Genomic DNA, 9,263 nt, shown 5'->3' with positions numbered 1-9,263 from the left:
TTGATAAATCTTTAAAAGTACACATATTACAAGAGCCTGCTACTGGGAACTCACTGAATTCACAAAGAAACAGTGTTTCAGTTCGTTAAAACGTTGCTCTATCTTGAACAACATGCTTATTATATGCGAATCCTATTGCGGACCTACTGAATTCACCATGATAATTACATTCCGTTCCTTAAAATGTTGCTAATACGGAATAGCACACTCATACGAGCTTGTCCCATTGCGAACTCACTGAATTCGCCTAGAAATTTTGATTCCATTCGTTAAAATTTTTCTATACCCCGAACAGTACCCGAATTACTACTGCGGCCTATTTGGAAGTAACCGAATTCACCATGTTACTCAGATTCGGCTCACCAAATTTTGATAAATCTTTAAAAGTACACATATCACAAGAGCCTGCTATTGGGAAATAACTGAATTCACAAAGAAACAGTGCTTCAGTTCGTTAAAACGTTGCTCTCTCTTGAATAACAAACTTACTACATGCGAATCCCATTGGGAACCTAATGAATTCACCAGGATACTTAGATTCTGTTCCTAAAATGTTGCTATATATTGAAAAGCTCACTCATACAATAATGTCCCATTGGGAATTCTCTGAATTCGCCTAGAAATTTTGATTCCATTCGTGAAAATTTTTCTATATCCGAACACTCCTCTTATTACTACTACGGCCTATTGGGAACTAACCGAATTCACCATGGTACTGAGATTCGGCTGACCAAATTTTGATAAATGTTTAAAAGTACACATATCACAGAGCCTGCTACTGGGAACTCACTGAATTCACAAAGAAACATTGTTTCAGTTCGTTAAAGCGTTGCTCTATCTTGAACAACAAGCTTATTACATGCGAATCCTATTGGGAACCTACTGAATTCACCATAATACCTAGGTTCTGTTCCTAAAATGTTGCTGTATATTGAAAAGCTCACTCATACAATCATGTCCCATTGGGAACTCACTGAATTCGTCTAGAAATTGTGATTCCATTCGTGAAAATTTTTCTATATCCCGAACACTCCACTTACTACTACTGCGGCCTATTGGGAAGTAACCGAATTCACCAATTTACTGAGATTCGCCTGACCAAATTTTGATAAATCTTTAAAAGTACACATATTACAAGACCCTGCTACTGGGAAATAACTGAATTCACAAAGAAACAGGGTTTAGGTTGGTTAAAACCTTGCTCTATCTTGAATAACAAGCTTTTACATGTGAATACTATTGGGAACCTACTGAATTCACCATGATACTTAGATTCCGTTCTTTAAAATTTTGCTATATATTGAAAAGCACACTCATACAAGTATGTCCCATTGGGAACTGACTGAATTCGCCAAGAAATTTTGATTCCATTCGTAAAAATTTTTCTATACCCCGAAGAGTCCAATTATTACTACTGCGGCCTATTTGGAACTAACCGAATTCACCATGTTACTGAGATTCTGCATACCAAATTTTGATAAATCTTTAAAAGTATACATATTACAAGAGCCTGCTACTGGGAACTCACTGAATTCACAAAGAAACAGTGTTTCATTTCGTTAAAACTTTGCTCTATCTTGAACAACATGCTTATTATATTCGAATCCTATTGGGAACCTACGGAATTCACCATGATACTTAGATTCCGTTCCTTAAAATGTTGCTAATACGGAAAAGCACACTCATACAAGCATGTCCCATTGCGAACTCACTGAATTCGCCTAGAAATTTTGATTCCATTCGTTAAAATTATTCTATACCCCGAACACTCCCCTAATTACTACTGCGGCCTATTTGGAACTAACCGAATTCACCATGTTACTCAGATTCGGCTCACCAAATTTTGATAAATCTTTAAAACTACACATATTACAAGAGCCTGCTACTAGCAACTAACTGAATTCACAAAGAAACAGTGTTTCAGTTCCTTATAACGTTGCTCTATCTTGAACAACAAGCTTATTACATGTGAATCCTATTGGGAACCTACTGAATTCACCATGATACTTAGATTGTGTTCCTAAAATGTTGCTATATATTGAAATGCACACTCATAGAAGCATGTCCCATTGGGAACTCTCTGAAATCGTCTAGAAATTTTGACTCCATTCGTGAAAATTTTTCCATATCCGGAACAGACCACTTATTACTTCTGTGGCCTATTTGGAACTAACCGAATTCAACAAGTTACTGAGATTCGGCACACCAAATTTTGATAAATCTTTAAAAGTACTCATATTACAAGAGCCTGCTACTGTGAAATAACTGAATTCACAAAGAAACAGTGCTTCAGTTCGTTAAAACGTTGCTCTATCTTGAATAACAAGCTTATTACATGCGAATCCAATTTGGAACCTACTGAATTCACCATGATACTTAGATTCCGTTCCTTAAAATGTTGCAATATATTGAAAAGCACAATCATGCAAGCATGTCCCAATGGGAACTGACTGAATTCGCCAAGAAATTTTGATTCCATTCGTAAAAATTTTTCTATACCACGAAGAGTCCAATTATTACTACTGCAGCCTATTTGGAACTAACAGAATTCACCATGTTACTGAGATTCTGCACACCAAATTTTGATAAATCTTAAAAAGTACACATATTACAAGAGCCTGTTACTGGGAACTCACTGAATTCACAAAGAAACAGTGTTTCAGTTCGTTAAAACGTTGCTCTATCTTGAACAACATGCTTATTATATGCGAATCCTATTGGGAACCTACTGAATTCACCATGATACTTAGATTCTGTTCCTTAAAATGTTGCAAATACGGAAAAGCACACTCATACAAGCATGTCCCTTGGGAACTCACTGAATTCGCCTAGAAATTTTGATTCCATTCGTTAAAATTTTTCTATACCCCGAACAGTCCACTTATTACTACTGAGGCCTATTTGGAACTAACCGAATTCACCATGTTACTCAGATACGGCTCATTAAATTTTGATAAATCTTTAAAGTACACATATTACAAGAGCCTGCTACTAGCAACTAACTGAATTCACAAAGAAACAGTGTTTCAGTTCGTTAAAACGTTGCTCTATCTTGAATAACAAGCTTATTACATGCGAATTCTATTGGGAACCTACTGAATTCACCATGATACTCAGATCCTGAACCTAAAATATTGCTATATATTGAAAAGCTCACTCATACAATCATGTCCCATTGGGAACTCACTGAATTCGCCTAGAAATTTTAATTCCACTCGTGAAATTTTTTCTATATCCCGAACACTCCACTTATTATTACTGCGGCCTATTGGGAACTAACCGAATTCACCAATTTTCTGAGATTCGGCTGAACAAATTTTGATAAATCTTTAAAAGTACACATATGACAAGAGCCTGCTACTGGGAACTCACTGAATTCACAAAGAAACGGTGTTTCAGTTCGTTAAAACGTTGCTCTATCTTGAACAACATGCTTATTACATGCGAGTACTATTGGTAACCTACTGAATTCACAATGATACTTAGATTCTGACCCTAAAATGTTGCTATATATTGAACAGCTCACTCATACAATCATGTCCCATTGGGAACTCACTGAATTCGCCTAGAAATTTTATTTCCATTCGTGAAAATTTTTCTATATCCTGAACACTCCACTTATTACTACTGCGGCCTATTGGGAACTAACTGAATTCCCCAAGAAACTGAAATTCGGCTCACCAAATTTTGATAAATCTTTAAAAGTACACATATTACAAGAGCCTGCTACTGGGAACTAACTGAATTCACAAAGAAACAGTGTTTCAGTTCGTTAAAATGATGCTCTATCTTGAATAACAAGCTTATTACATGCGAATCCTATTGGGGACCTACTGAATTCACCGTGATACTTAGATTCCGTTCTTTAAATTGTTGCTATATATTGAAATGCACACTAATACAAGCATGTCCCATCGGGAACTCTCTGAAATCATCTAGAAATTTTGACTCCATTCGTGATAATTTTTCTATATCCGGAAGTGTCCACTTATTACTTCTGTGGCCAATTGGGAACTAACCGAATTCAACAAGTTACTGAGATTCGGCTCACCAAATTTTGATAAATCTTTAAAAGTACACATATTACAAGAGCCTGCTACTGGGAACTAAATGAATTCACAAAGAAACAGTTTTTCAGTTCATTAAAACTTTGCTCTATCTTGAAAAACGAGCTTATTACATGCGAATCCTATTGGGAACCTACTGAATTAACCATGATACTAGATTCCGTTCCTTAATGTTGCTATATATTGAAATGCACACTCATACAAGCACATCATATTGGGAACTCACGGAATTCGCCTAGACATTTTGATTCCATTCGTGAAAATTTTTCTATATCCTGACCAGTCCACTGATTACTACTGCGGCCTATTGAAAACTAACCAAATTCACCAAGTTACTGAGATTAGGCTCAGGAAATTTTGATAAATCTTTAAAAGGACACATATTACAAGAGCCTGCTACTGGGAACTAATTGAATTCACAAAGAAACAGGGTTTCAGTTCGTTAAAACGTTGCTCTATCTAGATTAACATGCTTATTACATGCGAATCCTATAGGGAACCTATTGATTTCACCATGATACTTAGATTCTGTTTCTAAAATTGTTGCTATATACGGAAAAGCACACTCATACAAGCATGTCCCATTGGGAACTCACTGACTTCGCCTAGAAATTTTGATTCCATTCGTTAAAATTTTTCTATACCCCGAACAGTCCACTTATTACGACTGCGGCCTATTTGGAATTAACCGAATTCCCCATGTTACTCAGATTCGGCTCAACAAATTTTGATAAATCTTTAAAAATACACATATTACAAGAGCCTGCTACTAACAACTAACTGAATTCAAAAAGAAACAGTGTTTCAGTTCGTTAAAACGTTGCTCTATCTTGAACAACATGCTTATTACATGCGAATACTATTGGGAACCTACTGAATTCACCATAATACTTAGAACCGTTCCTTCAAATGTTGCTAATTATTGAAAAGCACACTCATACAAGCATGTCCCATTGGGAACTCACTGAATTCTCCTAGAAATTTTGATTCCATTTGTGATAATTTTTCTCTATCCCGAACAGTCCACTTATTACTACTGCGGCCTATTGGGAACTAATCGAATTCACCAAGTTACTGAGATTCGGCTCACCAAATTTTGATAAATCTTTAAAAGTACACATATTACAAGAGCCTGCTACTGGGAACTAACTGAATTCACAAAGAAACAGTGTTTCAGTTCGTTAAAACTTTGCTCTATCTTGAATAACAAGCTTATTACATGCGAATCATATTGGGGACCTACTGAATTCACCGTGACACTTAGATTCCGTTCTTTAAAATGTTGCTTTATATTGAAATGCACACTCATACAAGCATGTCCCATTGGGAACTCTCTGAAATCGTCTACAAATTTTGACTACATTCGTGAAAATTTTTTTATATCCGGAACAGACCACTTATACTTATGTGGCCTATTGGGAACTCCCCGAATTCAACAAGTTACTGAGATTCGGCACACCAAATTTTGACAAATCTTTAAAAGTACACATATTACAAGAGCCTGCTACTGGGAACTAACTGAATTCACAAAGAAACAGGGTTTCAATTCGATCAAACGTTGCTCTATCTTGAATAACAAGCTTATTACATGCGAATCCTATTGGGAACCTACTGAATTCACCATGATACTTAGATTCTGTTCCTAAAATGTTGCTATATATTGAAAAGCTCACTCATACAATCATGTCCCATTGGGAACTCACTGAATTCGCCAAGAATTTTTGTTTCCATTCGTGAAAATTTTTTGATATCCCGAACACTCCACTTACTACGACTGCGGACTATTGGGCACTAACCGCATTCACCAATTTACTGTGATTCGGCTGACCAAAAATTGATAAATCTTTAAAAGTACACATATTACAAGAGCCTGCTACTGGGAACTCACTGAATTCACAAAGAAACAGTGTTTCAGTTCGTTAAAACGTTGATCTATCTTGAACAACATGCTTAAGACATGCGAATCCTATTGGTAACCTACTGAATTCTCCATGATACTAGATTCTGTTCTTTAAAATGTTGCTATATATTGAAATGCACACTCATAGAAGCATGTCCCATTGGGAACTCTCTGAAATCGTCTAGAAATTTTGACTGCATTCGTGAAAATTTTTCTATATCCCGAACAGACCACTTATTACTACTGCTGCCTTTTGGGAACTAACGGAATTCACCATGTTACTCAGATTCAGCTCACCAAATTTTGATAAAACTTTAAAAGTACACATATTACAAGAGCAGGCTACTGGGAAGTAACTGAATTCACAAAAAAACAGTGTTTCTGTTCGTAAAAAACTTGCTCTATCTTGAATAACAAGCTTATTACATGCAAATCCTAGTGGGAACCTACTGAATTCACCATGATACTAGATTCTGTTCCTAAAATGTTGCTATATATTGAAAAGCTCACTCATACAATCATGTCCCATTGGGAACTCACTGAATTCGCCTAGAAATTTTGACTCCATTCGTGAAAATTTTTCTATAGCCCGAACACTCCACTTATGACTACTGCGGCCTATTGTGAACTAAACGAATTCACCAATTTACTGAGATTCGGCTCACCAAATTTTGATAAATCTTTAAAAGTACACATATCACAAGGGCCTGCTACTGGGAACTCACTGAATTCACAAAGAAACAGTGTTTCAGTTCGTAAAAACGTTGCTCTATCTTGAACAACATGCTTATTACATGCGAATCCTATTGGGAACCTACTGATTTCATCATAATACCTAGATTCTGTTCCTAAAATGTTGCTACATATTGAAAAGCTCTCTCACACAATCATGTCCCATTGGGAACTCACTGAATTCGCCTAGAAATTTTATTCCATTCGTGAAAATTTTTTATATCCAGAACACTCCACTTATTACTACTGCGGCCTTTTGGGAAGTAACCAAATTCACCAATTTACTGAGATTCGGCTGACCAAATTTTGATAAATCTTTAAAAGTACACATATCACAAGAGCCTGCTACAGGGAACTCACTGAATTCACAAAGAAACAGTGTTTCAGTTCGTTAAAACCTTGCTCTATCTTGAACAACAAGCTTATTACATGCGAATCCTATTGGGAACCTACTGAATTCACCGTGATACTTAGATTCTGTTCCTAAAATGTTGCTATATATTGAAAAGCTCACTCATACAATCATGTCCCATTGGGAACTCACTGAATTCGTCTAGATTTTGATTCCATTCGTGAAAATTTTTCTATATCCCGTACACTCCATTTATTACTACTGCGGCCTATTGGGAACTAACCGAATTCCCCAATTTACTGAGATTTGGATCACCAAATTTTGATAAATCTTTAAAAGTACACATATCACTAGAGCCTGCTACTGGGAACTCACTGAATTCACAAAGAAACAGAGTTTCAGTTCGTTAAAACGTTGCTCTATCTTGAACAACAAGCTTATAACATGCGAATCCTATTGGGAACCTACTGAATTCACCATGATACTTAGATTGTGTTCCTAAAATGTTGCTATATATTGAAATGCACACTCATAGAAGCATGTCCCATTGGGAACTCTCTGAAATCCTCTAGAAATTTTGACTGCATTCGTGAAAATTTTTCTATATCCGGAACAGACCACTTATTACTTCTTTGGCCTATTGGGAACTAACCAATTTCACCATGTTACTGAGATTCCGCTCACCAAATTTTGATAAATCTTTAAAAGGACACATATCACAAGAGCCTGCTACTGGGAACTCACTGAATTCAAAAAGAAACAGTGTTTCTGTTCGTTAAAGCCTTGCTCTATCTTGAACAACAAGCTTATTACATGCCAATCCTATTGGGAACCTACTGAATTCACCATAATACCTAGATTCTGTTCTTAAAATGTTGCTATATATTGAAAAGCTCACTCATACAATCATGTCCCATTGGGACCTCACTGAATTCGCCCAGAAACTTTGATTCCATTCGTGAAAATTTTTTGATATCCCGAACACTCCACTTACTACGACTGCAGACTTTTGGGAACTATCCAAATTCACCAATTTACTGAGATTCGACTGACCAAATTTTGATAAATTTTTAAAAGTACACATATTACAAGAGCCTGCTACTGGGAACTCACTGAATTCACAAAGAAACAGGGTTTCAGTTCGTTAAAACGTTGCTCTACCTTGAATAACAAGCTTATTACATGCGAATCCTATTGGGAACCTACTGAATTCACCATGATACTTAGATTCCGTTCCTTAAAATTTTGCTATATATTGAAAAGCACACTCATACAAGTATGTGCCATTGGGAAATCACTGAATTCGCCAAGAAATTTTGATTCCATTCGTAAAAATTCTTCTTTCCCCCGAAGAGTACAATTATTACTACTGTGGCCTTTTTGGAACTAACCGAATTCACCATTTTACTGAAATTCTGCACACCAAATTTTGATAAATCTTTAAAAGTACACATATTACAAGAGCCTGCTACTAGCAACTAACTGAATTCACAAAGAAAAGGTGTTTCAGTTCGTTAAAACGTTGATCTGTCTTGAACAACCTGCTTATTACATGCGAATCTTATTGGTAACCTATTGAATTCTCCATGATACTAAATTCCGTTCTTTAAAATGTTGCTATATATTGAAATGCACACGCATAGAAGCATGTCCCATTGGCAAATCTCTGAAATCGTCTAGAAATTTTGACTCCATTTGTGAAAATTTTTCTATATCCCGAACAGACCACTTATTACTACTGTGGCCTATTGGGAACTAACGGAATTCACCATGTTACTCAGATTCAGCTCACCAAATTTTGATAAAACTTTAAAAGTACACATATTACAAGAGCAGGCTCCTGGGAGGTAACTGAATTCACAAAGAAACAGTGTTTCAGTTCGTTAAAACGTTGCTTTATTTTGAATAACAAGTTTATTACATGCAAATCCTATTGGGAACCTACAGAATTCACCATGATACTTAGAATATGTTCCTAAATTTTGCTATATATTGAAAAGCTCACTCATACAATCATGTCCTATTGGGAACTCACTGAATTCGCCTAGAAATTTTGATTCCATTCGTGAAAATTTTTGTATATCCCGAACACTCCACTTATTACTACGGCGGCCTATTGGGAACTAACCGAATTCACCAATTTACTGAGATTCGGCTCACCAAATTTTGAAAAGCCTTTAAAAGTACACATATCACAAGAGCCTGCTACTGG

Source organism: Rattus norvegicus, chromosome 6 (genome assembly GCF_036323735.1).
Source record: "Rattus norvegicus strain BN/NHsdMcwi chromosome 6, GRCr8, whole genome shotgun sequence".
Classification (NCBI taxonomy): domain Eukaryota; kingdom Metazoa; phylum Chordata; class Mammalia; order Rodentia; family Muridae; genus Rattus; species Rattus norvegicus.
This window is presented reverse-complemented; position numbering follows the sequence as displayed.